The 19,521-nt window shown below is 37.4% G+C and overlaps 1 pseudogene; it reads right to left on the reverse strand.

Annotated features, from left to right (window-relative positions):
* Window positions 1–18,755: 18,755 nt before the first annotated feature.
* LOC145288446 (U2 spliceosomal RNA) lies at window positions 18,756–18,940 on the reverse strand (annotated as a pseudogene).
* Window positions 18,941–19,521: the final 581 nt, after the last annotated feature.

The raw sequence follows: 19,521 nt of genomic DNA on the forward strand, positions 1-19,521 counted from the left end.
TAAAGTTAAGATTCCCTCAAGGATAAAAGTTAATAGTTTATCGGGATGGTTTATGAGCAGTTTTAATTGACATTAGTTTTTGAGAGAACCATGTTATTCCAATAATTTTTTTTCCAATTTCGTTACAATTACTGATTCTGTTCTAAATTCCCGGTTTGAATATAATTATCGATTCTGTTCTAAATTCCCTGTTTCGATACAATTACCGATTCTGTTGTAAATATAATTATCAGGGTATTTAGTTAAGAAGCCAGGAAACGGAAAAATGGTCCAAAAAATTCAAATAACAAATAAATGTTACCAAAGGCAAGATGAATTCAACCTGGATCAGTTTTGTTTTAACATATTTTAAAGCTTTTATTCGGTTCGAAAAAGAATTAGTGTTTAATTCATGTTGGACCGATAACAACATGGCCGACCTCAAACATACCGTCTTCAGAAAGTCAGTAATTGCTCAAAACTTGAAAAATAAACAAAATGCAGATAGAAATCCATACAATAGGCATCACTGTTACAATATACGGCATAATCACGTTGATCACCGAAGTTAAGCAACGTGGAGCCTGCTCATTACTAAAATGGGTGACCAATTTGGGAATTGCACGGGCTGTATGTAGGAGAGCGCCAACATCTCCCTTAGTGAAGATATGCATACGACAGGTGAACGCTTGTGAATTTCATACTCCCGAGGAACTTCTTCCTTTTGAGGAAGCCGGTTGAACCTAAATAGAGTTGGTACCGTTTCACACACACACACACACACACACACACACACACACACACACACACACACACACACACACACTATTACAATTATTGGGTGAATTTCTATCAGTATTTTGTATATTTTTAGACCTTTGGGACATTGTTGACTCTCCAAAGACAACATGTACATTGTTGTCGGTTTAACTTACGAACTAGACAAAAGTTCGTTTTCGAACCGAATGAAAGCTTCAAAATATGTTAAAACACACAAAACTTATTCAGGTAGGGAGAAGAGTAACTTATCTTGCCTTTGGTAACATTTATTTATCACATGTTTGAAGTTTTTCTTTTTTCACTCTTTTTTTTTTTTCGTTTGTTAACTTCTCTGCTAAATCCCCAATTACCGATTCTATTGTAAATTTTCGACATTCAACGAGCGAGATCGGAGATGCGCCGCTATACAACTCATGCTCACTATCGATCAAAGCTATGACAGCAGGACCATTGCTAGCACTCTCAAAATGCATCGCTGGATTGCCACGAACGTGCCCAGAGTGTTGAAAACAAAGTTTCCAGCCACGATTATGGTCTTTGGTGTGGTTTCAAGTGAGAGCCACCTCATGCCACCTCACATATCTGAAGTTGGCTTGAAAGTCAACACCAAAATGTACCTGGATGTGATGAAAAGTGTGGTGATTCCCTGGTGCAATCAAGTGACCGCTGGCAGACCCTGGGTGTGGTAGAAGGACTCAGCGCCGGCCCACAAGTTCAAAAAGTCCCAGGCTTGGCTTCAAGAATGCCACGACTTTGTACCCTTCTCTCACTGTCCCCCACCCCACTTCTTCCCCGACCTAAACCCGCTGGACTACTTCGTTTGGTCATACGTCGAGAACATCACCAACAAGACCTCCCATAACACCAAAGCCAGCCTGATCGCTGCCATCCGCTGAATATTCGCCGAGCTTCTGTCGGCGCTTGTGGAAAAAGCATGCTCCAAATTCCGGACCAGTATCGTGCGGGTGATTGAGGTTGAAGGCGGCTACATTGAATAGATGTCAGCTCCCCTACATAATCAAGATACCTGAATTAATTTTTTTTTTCAATAAAAGTTTTAAAATAAAGCTGTAGTGTTGTTTCCTTTAAGGCGACAACTTTATTGTCCCACCCTGTAAAAGAATCATCGTGTTTGAACTTAGAAACGCAACAATGTTTTCTTTTTCTTCAAATAGTTATTTTAAGTTTATGAATTTTCGGTATAGACGCCCTAATCATAGAATGTTCTCCCTCTCCCCTCCCCCCTATCTCTGTTTTCATTTACTTGTCGAAGAAAATTCTCTTTCTTTTCCAGTGAAAGTTTCTGTTTTTGACGTTAAAGGTTCGAAATTAAAAAGTTCGTGCGTGAAATTATACATTGTCTTCATTATTTTAAATTGAAACCGGACTCTATTTCAATGAAAAAAAAAAAAAAACGTTTTTGGTACCCAGAAATAGGCACACATTCTTTCTGATTCCGATTAATCGTCTCAACACGAGTTGTAATCCTCGGGAATCAGTCATGCGATAACGTGTTTAGCAGATGGAAAGTTCTTGGAAATTGAAATTCATTATGTTAAGAATAAGTAGGCTTGAAAACAGTTTTTAAAGATGTGTCAAGCTGGCCTAATGGTTATTGTACTTGACTCCCTGTCTTTAGATTTTGATTTCGATCTCAGCTCGAGCATTTTTTCTTTTTGTTTTTTTTTCCAAGAAGTGAACTGTTAAAAAAAAAAAAACCCCAAAAAACTTAACACTCATATGCACATGTCTCGATTTCTGCATAAATTAAAATATAATATTCATGCTTATTTTACGATCGAGCAACGCCGGGCGGCCTGCTAGCACTATGTAAACACAGTTCTTTTTAACGTCAAGGATGAGAGTTCATATAGAAACATTGTTTTAATTTGAATAAAATAAAATACGCATCTAGTGCGCTTGAAAGCCAAATTACAACGTAATATTAGGAAAATAAACAAATGTTTTACTTGTTCGAAATTTATCACAAATATATTTCAGAGGTATACACCATCTTCAGTGTATTGTTTTGTTTCTATTTTTTTTTCTTTTCTTCTTTCTTGCCATGTTGTAACGTTGGAGAAAGAAGTCTGTTTGTAAAGATCTGCGGCTGTATTTTGTAATGTTTGAACTGTGCGTAGGCAGCGCGACGTTGTGATTTGGTTTTCAAGTGCACTTGATGCGTATTTTATTTTATTCAAATTAAAACAACGTTTCTATATGAACTCTCATCTTTGACGTTATTCTCGCGTTGCCTACGCACAATTCAAACATTTCAAAATACAACCGCTAGATACAACGCGCGGCTCTTTACAAACATACTTCTTTCTCCAACGTTACAACATGGTAAGGAAGAAGAAAAGGAAAAAAACAAAAAAACAAAACAACACACTGAAGATGGAGTATACCTCTAAAATATATTTGTGATAAATTTCGAACAAGTAAAATATGTTTATTTTCCTAATATTGCGTTGTGATTTGGTTTTCAAGCGCACTAGATGCGTATTTTATTTTATACAGTTCTTTTTGCTTGTTTTGTATGTGGACTTCTGTGTAGATCTCCCGATGGAGACAAATAATGCAACAAATGAAAGTTGAAAGGTCGACTTGAATTTGAAATGCGGTTTTTAGTTAAGTTCAACTTCTAAGTGCGACGACCATTCGCTATCATCTTAGATGCAGAGTGAGGATGGGGTCCCTCGGCACAAATGTCAACAGTCTATGCTATTTCTGAAATGGACTTTTCCCTGTTGACTGTAGTATGTTACTGGTCCTGTGCAGTTCTAGGAGATCCACACTCTTTGTCTTCTCTCTTTAAGTTAGTTAGTTTATGGCTAATCGCCTGAGGTACCACCACTAGCGAATGCTGTAACAGAGTACGTATGGGCGCGTGTGAGATAAATAGCAGCATCCAAAGGATGGCTGGATAGCGAAAACATTAACAGCAGCAACTGTTAAAGCATGTATGCAAATTAGCAAGTGTGCGTGAGCTTGCAGCACGAGAAAGGGAGAAAAATACACCACGAAAGGAGCAAGTTGCGTAACAGGCAAGATGGATGTGTGAAGTCGAGGACGAGAAAGCACGGGGTGGCGGGGAGAAAGACTTTTTTTAAAAAAGCAGTGTGAGTGAAAAGACTTTTGCAAGATTATGAAATGCGTTGTTTTGGAAGAACCACGAATAAGCGCATTTTGATTTGCATTTAAAAGGTGCAGAGTCGGATTTTTATTTCCCCCCCCCTTTTTTTTTTTTACTTGTTTGTTCCTCTGCGACGTTGGTCAGAGGGGTTTGAAATGTAATGACACGGTTAAAAAGTAACGGTCACGGGGCTGTGCAGGCATTTTTTTTTTTTTTTTGCAGGTCAGAGTGCTTCTTCTCCGGAGTGGGGGAGGAGTATGCTGGCACTTCAATCCCAATTTTAGACTGTTTGGTCAAATCTTCCCGCCGTGGCACGTTGAGATAGATAAATTACCTTAGATGCGCGATTTGCACGTGGCGTGCATTCGGAGTAACAAGGTGACTGCTGTCGAATTCAGAGCGTTTAGCTTTATCTCACACATATCTTCTCCCCACACCCCTTCCCCTGCACGCGCTCTCTCTCTCTCTTTCTCTCTCTCTCTCTCTCTCTCTCCCACTTCCACTATGTCTCATTCTACCTCTCTCTCCTTTCTCTTCACCCCCACCATCTCTACATAGATATCGTGCCTTCAGACTTATGTAACAGATTTCGCCGCGGCGTAACAATACAAACACCGAACACCTAGAACGAACCGACCTTTCAACCGCCATTAACTTCGCCTGCCTCTGCGCGTCTAATGGCACGAATGAACCCATTCGAGTTCTCATGGTTTGTTTTCAAAATACCGAGGCCGACGTTCAACCCAGTTTTCAACGATAAGCCTCCCCACCCATCCTCTGGTGACGTCACTGACACGTCATCATAGGCAAATTTCGCCATTTTCTTTCTTTTTAATGATTATGAAGGATTTTAAAGGTGACCCTTACTTGCGTACTTGCTTGTCCCACGAGTGCAAACTGAGACACGAAGTCCGTTTTTAATACGGGGTGGAAAATTCAGCACCCCTCACCCCCTCCAAAAAAAAAAAAAAAAAAAAAAAGGACACTCTCGATTGGGATGAAAATTAAAATTGCCTCCGTTTAGAAAGATTTCTTCACTGACAGAAGACAAAAATAGATAAAAATGTAATATCGGAAGAGATACTACACTTTACTCCTCGCTAAAAGTCACATACTTCCACGAAATGTGCTCTAATGTGCTTGTACCCCTCAACATAAATAACCATGATCGTCCCGATCAGCAGCAAAGTCCCACCCCTTTTCTTGATGCTGGACAATTTGAGGATTTTTATTCCAATAATTTCTTTTTCGCGGATCGCTTGCCTTTGGAAATCGCGCCTGCTATCAGTTTCCCCGATCGTACCAACATGCAAAAAATTGAATGTGATTTGGACATTTTTCTACTTAACTCTCCATCCAGGTTCCGTTATAAATCTGGCCCCATTTCTCTTAAATTTCAGTAGCAATATGTTTTGTTTGGTCTGAACCAAGTAAAAAAACCAACAAAAAAAAAAAAAAAAAAAAAAAAAAAAAAAAAAACTCTTTTTGATTTAAAAAAAAAAAAAAAAATGGAAGAAAAAAATGTAAATGTTGTGTAAATTTGAATTTTGCAAGTCTACGAATCCAATACATAATTATTTTCAAATAGATATTTATTTAAAATTAACGAAGTTTCAACGATATAACGTCATCTTCTGACATAGAAATAGTTGGGTGCTTCTTCATTTCTTTTTTACTTGGGAATTTTTTTTTTTTTTTTTTTTCAATTCAATTTTCACCCCAAACAAGGCACAGTGCCACTTTGAAGCAGGGGGCTACTATTAGGGACTTAATTAGCGGGGTCATTATGAAGGGAGAAGAGTAGAAAGATGTTGGTTAACATTACACTTGAACTTCTGCATATCATTGCAGTTGGGAAAGCAGAATCCCGGAAGGGAGTTCCAAAGACCCGCAGTTCTGGGGAAGAAACTATTGGAGTAAAAGGCTTTCTTGCACCTAGGGATCTCTACTGTAAAGGGATGAGACTTAGTAGCTTGTCGGGTTTGTCGGGGGTAGTCATGTCGGGGAGGTACAAGTGTTTGCAGTTCGTCAGAGCATTCACCATTAAAGTATTTGTAGAACAGGCAGAGGGATGCAACATCTCGTCGATGGGACAGAGGTTAAAGCCTAGATGACAGTTCAGGACCTATCAGGTTGGCGACTCTTTTTTGAACCCTGTCCAGGAGCGAGAGACAAGCAGCAGATGCACCAGCCCAGATGTGACAACAGTACTCCATACATGGGCGAATGGTTGCCTTATAGAGGTATAGGATACTGTCAGGCGTAAGTAGTTTTCTAGCACGGTAGAGGGAGCCAACCTTCCTTGCAGCAGCCTTGGCAATGCTCTCAATGTATCTATTCCAGTTCATATTCCCTGTAAACGTTAGGCCGAGAAGTTTAAAAGAAGTACTTTCAGGCAATGTGTTCTTGGCCATTGCTATTGGTGGTAGAGAAGGTTTCTTGTAGTTATTGAAGGAAACAAGCTTAGTCTTAGCAGCATTGAATGTGACCAACCATTTTTGTCCCCATTCCACTACGGATTGGAGGTCATCCTCTAGTGTTTCTGCCATTTCCATGGATATGTGTTCATTTGTTTTCCCCTCATATCTGTTATAGAGAGTGGTGTCATCGGCAAATATACCCATCTCCGAAACAATTTTATCGGGGAGGTCGTTTATGAATATCAGGAATAATAGAGGTCCAAGGATAGACCCCTGAGGTACTACCGCATTTATGTCATATTGTTTGGATGTACGACCGTCGAGGACAACTTTGATTTTTCTATTACTTAAGAAGGATTTAATTACATTATGAATTCTTCCATTGATTCCATATGATCTAATTTTCCTTAGAAAACCATCGTGCCATACCCTGTCAAAAACCTTAGATATATCAAGGGCCACCGCTCTACCCTCCCCTGCTTTATCCAATGAACGGTATATACGTTCAGAAACTACAGTTAAGATATCTGCTGTTGAACGGGCTTGCCTGAATCCATATTGTTTGTCGGTCAGGAGTTTAGCAGCTGTTAGGTGCTGGACTAGGGCTTGATTAACTAAGGACTCAAATATTTTGGCGAAAAGCGGGAGGAGGCTAATGGGGCGATAATTTAGTGGGTCAGTTCTTTCACCAGAATTCTTGAAGACTGGTACCACAGAGGCGGTTTTCCAGCAGTCGGGAAAACAAGATTCGTTAAGGCATTTATTGTAAAGTTTGGACAGAACTGGAACAACCTCGACAGAGCATTTTTTTAATAGCACAGCCGGGATGAGATCTGATCCACATGCTTTTGAAGTGTCTAGGTTTTTTATCATAGCATGTACCTGAGAAGGGGTGATTTTCAAATCGTCAAGTGTGGCGTCTGTTCGCAGAGGAAAATCAGGGAGTGAGTGGTGTACCGAGTTCAGTGTGGAGTTTGAGGCAAACCGACTGGCAAGCAGATTAGCCTTGTCAGTTGCCGTGCAAGCAACCTCATGATTGTTTGTTAGTGGGGGAATAGTTGACTGTCCATTATTAACTATGCTGTTGTAGATTTTCCAAAAATCCCGGGTTTCTAATTTCTGTGCTTCTGGGAATCGCCACTTATCAAGGCCCGAAGGCTACTCGAGGATAAGGATTAATGAACGTAAGGCGATAGTGTAGTAATCGTTAGTGGTGTAAATTGGGTAGAATTTGATTATTTATGGGAACGCTGAACAAGAACTTGTCTACATTGGATTTGAAGGCTATCCTGCTGTATTCAACCGGGAAGCAGGCCAGCGGAACAGTGTTCCACAGGCGAACAGCTCTGGGAAAGAAGCTTTGTTCGTGGAATCTGCGTTTAGATTTAGGCACGGTTAGAGAGTGTTGGAAATCGTGTATAGTGGTTGTAGCTAGTAGAGTGTTTTTGTGAAAGTCTGGCAAGGGAGTTCAGAAGAGCACCTTTTTCTTTTCTTTAAAAAATAATTCTGCGTTGTGTTGCCTTCTTAAAATAAAAATTCCAATTCAAATTTACACATATTGCGGAAAAAAAACACTAATTCATTTCACGCGAGTCACTGCACTCCACCTGATTAGAACATTTGAAAAAAAAATAATCGCCTTTAAACATCATACGAACTTTATTTTTCTAGTGACAAAAGAAAAGGAAAAATACACACTGTTTCTATGTCTGATGAAGACATTATATCGTAGAAACTTAGCTGATTTTAAATGAATAAATATTTATTTAAAAAAAAAACTGCGTTGTATTGTTTTTGTTATTTTACTTTTCGATAGACCTCCACGAACAAGATTTCCCCCCCCCATCTAAATTTCACAATTTACACTATTTTAAAAACTTTTCTCTTGTTGATCTCACCGATTAAAACTTAACTTTCATATTAAAAAAAAAAAAAATGAAAAATATTTTTATGAGCTTTATCGTCAAGTATCGGTTTTCAGTCATAGCGTTCTACTAAATTGAATGTTCACTTTGTGGTCATCACCGATAAAAACAAAAATGGCGACTCTCTCACGCATATTAAATAAACAATGATTACACTGGTAGTTCGAGAAGTTAATTTTTCTTCGAGTTATATCGATTTCATTAATATGGACTTTAGTGTCTTTTTTCAGAATGTTCCTGAAAAATGAACTCTTCTTTTTTTTTTTTTCATTGTTAAAATTTACGATGCTTTATTTTTTTGAAAAAGCAAAAATGAATAAAATTAAAAATAAAGTTAAAAACCATAACTTTAGTGAAGGTGAATTTTGTTTAAACAAAATAATACATTTCCACTTCAGATTCAAACAAAAATGATGCATTTATTAGATTCGGTGATCATTATTTGAAAAATACTGCAAATTTCATTGAAATTGGCTAATTTCTTCATTTTTGGTGAAGGGAGAGGTCAAAATGTTCATCCACTTTGAGCAACAGCTATTCATTTTGCACGTGTGTCGGGTTTAACTGGCTTCCTCCGAAGGAAGAAGTTTCATGGGAGTATGAAATTCACAAGCGATCCTCAGTCGCATGTATATCCCCATTAGGTGAGATGACGACGTTAGGTTTTGCATCTCTTGCAGGGAGGTGTCGACGTCCTCCTACATACAGCGCTTGGAATTCCCAAATTGGTCACTCATTTTAGACGTTGAACCTCGGCAATAAAAACCAGGCTCAACGTTGTTTAACTTCAGTGATCTGATGGGAACCGGTGTGTCATCGTGATTATGCCGATTTTGCGCGTACCTAGAATTAACTACTTTATAAAAATAAATAAATAAATAAATAAATAAAATAGATGAATAAATCAGTTATTTCCCTTTAGTTAGGACATGATCTGGATAGAAAATCAACCTCCATCATTGACGAAATCTGTCAAACAATGAATTTTTTTTTTCAAAATTTTTTGTTATTTATCCGGAGCAACACCGATCAAGAAAATGCTAACATTTTTGGTATTTGTTTTGTCGTGTGACTGTTAGCCAGACATACAAACATGCACACAGACAACTGACTTTTATATAACAGATGGGATGTAAACAAAACATAAAAACATACCTTGTTTCAGCCTTCTCTAAATGGAAATCAATTTTGATTTACAAATATTATTTGAATTTAGAAGTACTTACTTTATGTTGCGCGGCAATCTTTGTATTTTACATTTTTGTCGTCTTTCAGAAGAACCCATGCGGTATGTTTGTTTCTTTCTCTTTAATCCAACAATTACTAGCTGTCAGCCCGGTATTGCCCGATCGTACAATACGCTTAAACATGATATTTTAATTTATGCATATATACCCATCTCACAGGCAACTTTGTCAGGGAGGTCATTTCTGAATATTACGAATAACAGATGTCCAAGGATAGACCCCTGAGGCACCCCCGCATTTATATCGTATTGTTTAGATGTACGACCGTCGAGGACAACCTGGATTTTTCTCTTATCTAAGAAGAATTTAATTATGTTATGCATTCTTCCAGTGATACCATATGATCTAATTTTCCTGAGAAGACCTTCATGCCGTACCCTGTCAAAAGCCTTAGATGTATCTAGAGCTACCACTCTACCTTCCCTCGCTTTGTCTAGTGAATGGTATATACGTTCTGAGATTACACTTAGGATGCCTGCTGTGGAACGGGCTTGTCTAAATCCATATTGTTGGTCAGTCAGAAGTTTAGCATCTGTAAGGTGATGGACTAGAGCTTGGTTAATTATGGTCTCAAATATTTTGGCGAAAAGTGGGAGGAGGCTAATGGGGCGATAATTTACTGGGTCAGTTCTTTCCCCAGAATTCTTGAAAACTGGTACTACAGAAGCAGTTTTCCAGCAGGCAGGAAAGCAAGATTCATTAAGGCATTTGTTGTAAAGTTTGGAGAGAACTGGAGCTACTTCGGTGGAGCACTTTTTTAATAGCACAGCCGGGATGAGATCGGGCCCACGGGTCAAGATTTCTTATGATAGCATGCACCTGAGAAGGGGTGAATTTCAGATCGTCTAGTGTGGCGTCTGTCCGTTAAGGAAAGTCAGGGAGGGGGCGGTTGGCAGGGTCCAGTGTGAAGTTGGAGGCAAACTGATTGGTAAGCATGTTAGCCTTCTCATTTGCAGAGCAAACAACCTCATGATTGTTGGATAGTGAGGGAATTTTTGATTGCCCATTATTTACTACACTGTTGTAGTTCCTATTTTCTGCGCTTCGATGCGTTTTGTGATGGTTTTAGTAAATTCTCTCTTAGCTGTCGCTATTTCTTTCTTACTGTTACTTCTGGCTTCTATATACTTCTGCCTGTTTGAACTGGACTTATGTCGGTTAAATTTTCGGTACGCATGCTGCCTTTGCGCTATTGCAGCTACACAAGTAGGAGTAAACCATTGGGGAGAGTGGGGCTTGCTATAAAATTTGTGCGTGGGAACATGTGCTTCAATTGCCATTTTGAACCATTCAGTGACCTCATTTGCACAATGTTCAGCAGGAAGTGAAAAGATATTTTGCCATGGGGCGTCCCTGATGAGATCTCTGATGGCATCCCAGTCAGCCTTTTTATAATATCTCGTTGTTTTGAGCAGTGGCTCTTCAGTTTTGGCTCTAAAGTTTAGGGCTATTTCAACCATTACCACTGCATGATCGGCGTTCCCAAGTGGGCTGTGGGCATTCGTAACAGTCATCGGGAACTGTGGTCAGAAACAGATCTAGAAGTGATGCGTGTTCTTGCTGGTCTGGGAAACGGGTTAGAAACGTAATCATCTGTGATAAGGAATGAGATATACAGAAATTATGTGTTGTGGAACCAGCTGCGTCTATGTGTGTGCGTAGAAAATCGAAGCTAGTTGCTGTGGTGGACATTGAAGTCACCAAATACATGCACTTGTGCACGAGTGTCGAGGGAAAGTGCTGTATCTATGCTGTCAGAGACTTTGTTTATTAGGGTACAGTCCTGGGTCGAGGGAGAGCGGTAGAGAAAATAAAAGTAGCTAATGTTATGTTGCACATAAAGGCTTTACTGTCCGATTCGAGTTTAGTTTCTCTAGTCAAGGGGAGGGTGCTTCGAATATAGACTCCAAGCCCGTGCATATGTCTGTCAGTCCTTACGGCAGAGTGGGAGATATCCAGACATGTTAAAGAGTTAGAGGGGATGGAGGAGTGTAGGTTAGTTTCACTTAGTGCTAAGCTATCCGGGGTGTTTTTTAGGAGAAATGCTTCAACATCATTTAAATTAGTTCTAAGCCCACGGATGTTCGTAAATGAAAGCCTCAAGGGAGAAGGCAGGTTGGTTTTGTTTGAGTTTAGGCCTGGTTTTAGCGTAATTTTTTTATTGTACTGTCATCATTTTTTTTTTTTTTTTAAGAGTTTCAGTTTAGGTAAGGGGTGCTAAACAAGTGGTTATGCAAAATACCAGACATGCAACACAAGCAGACCATCAGTTGTCCGTCCATCTACTAGGATTGTGACCTCGGGATATATATTGTTTTAACAAAATCAAGATATCAAGAAATACATTGATAGAAACAAATAATGTATTTCATTGTTAGTTACAATTGTTTCAATACTCTCTCTCTCTCTCTCTCTCTCTCTCTCTCTCTCTCTCTCTTAATATATACACATATATATATATTATTTTAAAAATATAATTATCCACTGACACATGTTTCGTCGTCTACGACTCATCAGATTCAATTATTTACGAAAGTGCATTCTTACCTAAATGCAAGTTGGGAATAAATTTCCCCTTTAACCAATTTGGTACCCCCACATGGGGAGCGGCATATATATTATTTTTAAAACCTAATTATCCATTGACACGTGTTTCGTTGTCTATGACTCATCAGAGTGGCTGAATCTAGCGAGATTCGAAATCGGGACCCCACGGTAATAAGCCTAAACTATTTATCCGCTCTCCCCTCTAGCACGACTTCTTGTATATATTGCAATTTATTTAGATGTTATTTGTTTTTGCGATACGTTTTGAATGAATTCAATTATTTACGATATATATATGGGAGATGTGGTGTTTGAGCAACACTGTTGGGGAGCCATGATTTGATATACTGTTTTTTTTTGTTTTTTGTCGGTGTCTATTCTTTTCTGTCATGTCTGTGTATATGAAATAAAATGAGTCTCTTTGTATTTATTTATTTATTGATTTATTATCATATTTATTTTCCGTGTTTAAAGTTAGTCTGTATCTAAATTTATATCAATCATGTTCTTTAAATATAAGTTTATTGATTAAAGGAGATGAGTTGTAGAAACCGTTGCGTTGTTTAATTGTTTGAGTTTGTAATGAGTGCTGATTCAAGCACCGAGATTTATTTAAAAGGAATTTAATAAGTTTAGCTTGTTTAAAGTTAAATTAATGACTATATTGCAATGAATGAGCAGAATAATGTATTCAGGGAATTGCTTTATATATATATATATATATATATATATATATATATATATATATATATGTGTGTGTGTGTATATATATATATATATATATATTGTTACGACTCGGCTATCTCCACGGGGAACTGTAGAGATACGATCGCAACGATAATAATAATAATAATAAAATAATTTCTTACGGAATTAAAACGTAAATAAATAAATACGGGAAGGAATTATCCAAATTCTTCAGAGACAACGGTAAAACATAAGACAGAAAAACACAATTGAAATAACAAACAAAAGGCCGATGGGAATTATGAATGTAAATTTATTTATAACAACATAAAAATAAATAAATAAAAATGCAATTATTTTGATAATTTAAAGAAGTAATGCATAAAAGAAAATAAATTGTCTTGATCGAGAGAGAATGTTCAAGAAAAATGGCAGATCTCAATACGACATTTTCATACTGGTTATTGTCGTCTGCTCAGTTCAAACAAAGAGAGAGTAAGGGAGAGAGATAGAGAGAGAGATTTTGCTTCACTCACTGTCTTAGCGACTTTACTTCGTTCTTCTTCTTCTTCTTTTCTTCTTCTTCCATTTCCTTCGAAAAAAACTGGCTCCAAATATTTCAAATAGACTCCTTTTCCAATGTTTATTAAGAGCACGTCCTCATCTTTTATCCACCGCAGTATTACTGCTAATCATATCTGTTCCCAGTGTCGCCGTTGTCGGCTGCTTCCCTCAGCAACGAGGTGCAGACTGTCTCTTCTGTCCTTCCTAAGCGTGCAGATTAAAACGCCCCCTCTCTCTTTATATATATATATATATATATTTTAACCTCACTCTCCCTATACAGCCTGCCAGCGTTCGCTCGCTGGTTTCTTTCTTTCTTTTTTTCTTTCTTTCTCCTCTACTGTCAGTGCTCGTTAGCTATTCTTTCTTTTCTTTTTCTTTTTTTTAACCACTCTCTATATATCTCTTCATATCCTCTCTCGTTGTGATTGTTTTCTTGCTTTTTTTTGTTTTTTTTTCTGACTGAACGCAGACGACAGTACAATTGATGAAAATAAAACAAAAACAAACTCCTATTCTCTCTCGATTTCGAACAACATATAAAGGAATAATTAATTACATTTTTGTTTTACTAAAAATGTAACAATATATATCTCTTATGTTCACGAAGCCTTTGCTCTAGTTCTCGTTGAGTTTCATAGACGTATATTTGATGACGATTCTAGCGCCACATACGTATACCTGCATTAGGTGTATCAGAATTTTTGTAGGAATTTTTAACATCCATAACACGAAACTGCGAATAAAATATAAAAAAACTCGTAATTTCTCTTTTAAAAGTGGGTTGTTTATTTTCTTTATGGATTATACTTCCAAAATAAACTATTAAAGTTGTATAAAAAGTAATAGAAATATTATTTTTTATTTTTTAAAAAACAGTAATGAAATTAATTGAATTTTACGAGTTCAGTATTTTTCAACTTTTAAACTTTAAAAATCTATCAAAATTTTTCTATTGATTTAATTTTTACGATATTTTCAAGGTCAATGTGAAATTTTATGCTCTTTCCAATAAACCGAATATAATATTTTGGGCAAACATTTTTTTTAAATTCACGCCCCCCCATTTTGAAATGTTTATTAAAAAGTAAATAAATAATTTACTCACCAAGTTTTATATATCACAAATTGAAGATAAAAGATCAATAAATAATATATTCAAATTTAAAAAAAAAAAGAAGTGTTTTTTTTTTGTTTTTTTAGAAATTTACCAGTAAAGTCCGAAGTTTAAAACCCTTTTTTTAAACCACGTTTTTTTTTTTTTTTTTTTTTTTTAAAAATGAAAGCATAGTCCTTGCTCCTTTAATTGAAAAAAAAAATAGGGTTTGCATTACATTTTTCGAATACTTATAAGCTTAGAAAGACAGGGGGTCGAATTATTCAATATTTTTCACGCAGTTTTTGACACACCTATACCTGCATTAGATATGAGAATAACGCGCTTAGAGAAGTGCTACCGTATTTCTTATATCTTTTTTATGTTTATTTAGCCTTTTATCCAATTTACGCTGGGTTTCACCAATGTATTTATGATGGCAATTTTGGCAAGGAACTGTGTATATGCCCGCATTGGAAACTGGTTTGTTTTGGAAATGTTTTGTCGTTTTTAATGTTTGTTTATAGTTTATGATGTAGTTTGTATTATTGGAATTCCTATTTTGTTTAGAGTGTTGTAAACTATTGTATTATCGATGTGAGTGAATAAAAGATATCTGTTTATGAGATCAGGCTCCGGTGTATATGATTTTTGCTTATTGTTTCTGGAAAGTATTCGTATGGCATTTTTTTTTCTTAGCATTTAATTTAAAATATGCGCAGTATTGCAAAGTTCAAAACAAGACAAAAATAACAATTCCCTGATGATGGTACTGTGCTGTTTTAGGGGGTCTGAGGCTTTGTCTTCTCTCTTTGAACCACCAGAGACGCTCCTACCGGGTAATGCCGACGAGACTGTTCAGGCATTTTTCCCCGTCTCAGAGTGCTCCTTCGCGGTAGTGCTGACTTTTCAATCGCACTTTCCAACCTTTGTGTCACATCTCTCACTGCGAGAGAGAAATATATTCCATCGTCATACTTCATACATATGCCCGAAGCACTGTTTGTTCGACAGTGATAACGCTTTGCTGGCTAATAATGGCAAACATTCCCTAAACTTATTCTGTAATGTAGTCGTTACATGTCAACACTCAGGACCCGCAGGTTGTATGCAGACAGTTGCAATGAAACGAAAACAAGGAAAGAATTCTGACTAGCTCTTTTTTTTTCAGTGAAACAACAGACATTTATTTACAGGTACTTTCCAGAATAACGCTTTGTCTCTTGTTCAAAAGTCTTCTCGTATGTGCTTAATAAGACTCTGTTGTGTCGAACCCGTAGTGCTCTATCTTTGTCTGACCATGTTTAGGACGTGTCTATTTCTGTCGCTCTCAGCACACGTGTGTAGCACGTCTATCTTTGTCCTCTCTTGACCACGAGTTTTTTTCTTTTTTTACAATCTTTTTCTTTCTTTCTTCCTTGCTGTGACGTCACCTCGTACACAACTCTGTCATTTGCATACAACTGTTGCTGCTGCTGTCATACGCGCGTCCGCGTTCTGTCACACTTCCACCATCTCTTGCAATCCCACTAACATCTGCTCCGCCCTGTGCTCCAGTGAACTAACAGAACTTCAACAACCTCAGTAGTTTAGCCATCCAGGTACACACAACACCATCATGTAATACGTTGAGTAAGAAAACATGTCTAAAACCGTAATCGTTAGTGGAAATTTGTTATAATTTCATTATTTAAGGGACAAGTTCAACAAGAAGTTGTTTACATTGAACTTGAACACGGCCGTATTGTAGTCAGTTGGAGCACAGGACAGTGGGACAAAGTTCCACAGGCGGGCTATTCTAGGAAATAATGAGATAAGCTAGCTCTTATCTGTATTTTTTTTTCTTTCTGGTTTGCAAGAATGAGAATGCCCCTCCTCCTACTCCTCTTCCCCCACTACGTATCTTCCTCCTCCTACTACTACTACTAATAATAATTAGAATATTTATGATGATGATGGTCAGTTCATCTGTACTTCGTTATCTAACCAACTTAACGAACCTACAAGTGTGTCTGACCCACTTATTACGTCGTTATCGAAGACCGTTTGCTTTCATGTCAGCGTTACTGAAGCACTTGATTTGATACGAGCATCACATACATTTCAGAGTTACTTGTTTTCTTAAAAAGAAAAGAAAAAATATCTAAGATGGCGGCAGTGTTAAACAATTTAGAACAAGACCGCTGTGTCCCGGGAGATAGTAATGAGATGCAGATGAATCTGTGCAAATATGTGCAAAGCATCATGTTTACTGGAGTGAGTAGGTTTATGCTCCGGGTGGTGAACAAACGTTTAGCTTAAAAAAAAAAAAAAAAGAAAGAAATCACACAATAGATGACTTGACCCAGCAAAATTTGATTTATCCACTTGGGAAAGTAAACGCTTCTTTAAATGGGTGAGTGGGGAGGTTCATGTTTAGTAATCAAATCACTTAAAGTCCTTGAAAAAGTAATGCGCATTCAAGTATATTATAACCTATTTGAGATTTTCCAAAGTTAGTGTTCATACTATATGGTGGATCTCATGGCCAGTCAGTTTTTATGTCCATAGATTAAGAGCTGATAACTCTCAAATAGTCTTTCTTGTATAGTTCGAATGATATGCATCTATATCTCAGCAGAGGGAGACGTCGGGTTTGTGTGCTTTTCAGAGGCTAATGGATCGTGTTCGGTTGAAGGACATGTTTGTCTTGATTTTCATTTGTGTCATTTCAAAGAAAACAAGTATCATGCTTCTGAATTTTTTGAGATGAGGATTGGTTATTCGTATTATTTGGATTCTTCAGACTACTGTTCTCATCTTAAGTGTTATTTTCACAACGTTTCGGTCGATGGTCCCCCCTCGCCAATCTTTCACGAAAAACACCCGTCTAGCTGAATCCACTGTGAAAAATTTCCCCCACTCTATATCTGTGCCTAAATCAAAACGCGGATTCCATGAACAAAGCTTCTTTCTTAGAACTGCACGCCTGTGGAACTCTGTTCCGTCTGCCTGCTTCCCACCGGACTACAACTTGGATGTGTTCAAGTCCAACGTTAACAAATTCCTAATGAACCGCCCCCTTAAGTAAACACTTCATCAAATCTCCACACTAACGTAATGTACTTGCAATAACCCTTATCCCTGAGTGGCTTCGGGGCCTTGATAAGTGGTGATCACTGTAAAAAAAAAAACCCTCCGATCTTATTCAGGTGTACCTTGTTGGACACGGGAATCTGCACTGAATTTCAAACGAACTCTTGAATAAAAAAAATGTTGCATAAATATACCAATTTCAAATTACTCGATTCAGTAGCTCAACGGAGAAATAATGCATGGAATTTAAGAATTGATTTAGTTAAAAAGCAAATCAATAACGTCCGCGAATTCTGAAACATACGACTGAACCACATGAACTTGAAGATAAGCTGAAGAACCGTATTACCAATGACCGATACGCTGAACTCCAGTGACGACTTATGGATATCTTCTACAGTTGGGTTGGTGTGTTTCTCAGATGCTGATGGTTAATTCGGATCTAAGTTTAATGATTTTATCTACTTAGCATAAATAATAAAAAATTTTTTTTTTAATGTTTTTTGATATACGATGGTAATTCCTTGTTTGTATTTGATAGAATTGAATCAATTGCAATATTTATTAATCCATTGATTTATAGATCTATTTTCATCTTTTTTTCTTTCTAGAATATCAAGTTTTTTTATTATCTTGTGAATTTCAAAGTTTAAAGATAATACCTATCTTTGTAATTACATATATATCTTGGTGTGTGTCTTCATTTACAAATCTGTTCTTCAGCGGAAAAAAAACCCAAAAACAAATGTCATTGTAATGTATCTCAAGTACAGTGTGACCCACTTAAAAGTAGCCCAATATCTTTAATCTTTATCTTAACAACCAACTGGCACCACAAGACAAAATGCAATTTTTTTTCCCACAAGATGGTGCTGCATGCCACACGTCTCACAGATCGCTGACGCGAGTTCATGACATGTTTACGGAAGAAAAAAAAAAAAACAATAAGCAAATGATTATGGCCACCACGCTCCCCTGACTTGTCATAATGGGATTTTTATCTTTAGGAGACTAAAAAACAAAAAGTTTATGCGAATAATTATCACAATCTAGACCAACTAAAGAAGAACATTACCAACACTATCAGAAGAATCACCAGAGATCTACACACAGTATCTGCAAACGTTGCTAAACATGCCCAGAAATGCATAGATATCAATGGGGAGCACTTCCAGCATCTTTTATAACACAGTATTTGATCCGGGTTTTCATGCAACTCGAATACTATCCTTTCAGTCAGGCATGTTGTATATTTATGTTCCTATTTACTTGCGTCCCCACGAGGGCAGAGTTAGACATAAGGTGGCGTTTTAGTGTAGGGAAAATCCAGCTCTACAAAAAGGGGCACTTTGGATAAGAACAAAGATAAAAATTGTCTCAGTCATGAATGATTTTTCCTCCACTGACCGAGAACAGAATAGATGAAGTGTAGCATCAGAACAGATACTACACTGTGATCTTGGCCCGAAGGCCAAGAATGGTATCAATATCCATTCAGATAATAAGGTAATTCCAGAAACGGATGTTCAACAATTTTTCATAATGCAATGTCGTTTAGAATTTGTGTCTGTAAGGCGACCTCTTCTATCCTGTGAAATAAATACTACGTGTATTTTTGTGACAAAGCGCAAACGTAAGTATAGCAGCAGCAGCAGCAGCAGCAGCAGCTGTACGATGCACACACACAAAAAAACGTATGCAAAATGTGCCCAAGAAGGACAGAGAGACTGTTACACACGTGGCTCGAGAGCGACAGGGAAAAGCGTGTCCTAAACATGGCCGAACAAAGAGAGTACCACGTGTTCGACACGTCTTAAAAAGACATGTCTACGCAAGAAATAAACTGTTTAAAACAAGATCCGGTGCGTTGTTGGAAACACCAAGAATAAATACCTTTTTGTTAAAAAAAAAAAAAAATGCGAAGTCGAATTTCTTTCCTTTTCTATTTCCTCTCTTTCTTTCCGAGACTTTTGTCAATAACATATTGGGTCCATAAAATGTTACGGAAGATTATTCTGAACCATTAAAAAAAGCTGTACAACTTAACAGATTGACAATATGATTG

This window comes from Euprymna scolopes, chromosome 11, assembly GCF_053919585.1.
Source record: "Euprymna scolopes isolate OS-2025 chromosome 11, ASM5391958v1, whole genome shotgun sequence".
In the NCBI taxonomy this organism is placed as follows: Eukaryota; Metazoa; Mollusca; class Cephalopoda; order Sepiida; family Sepiolidae; genus Euprymna; species Euprymna scolopes.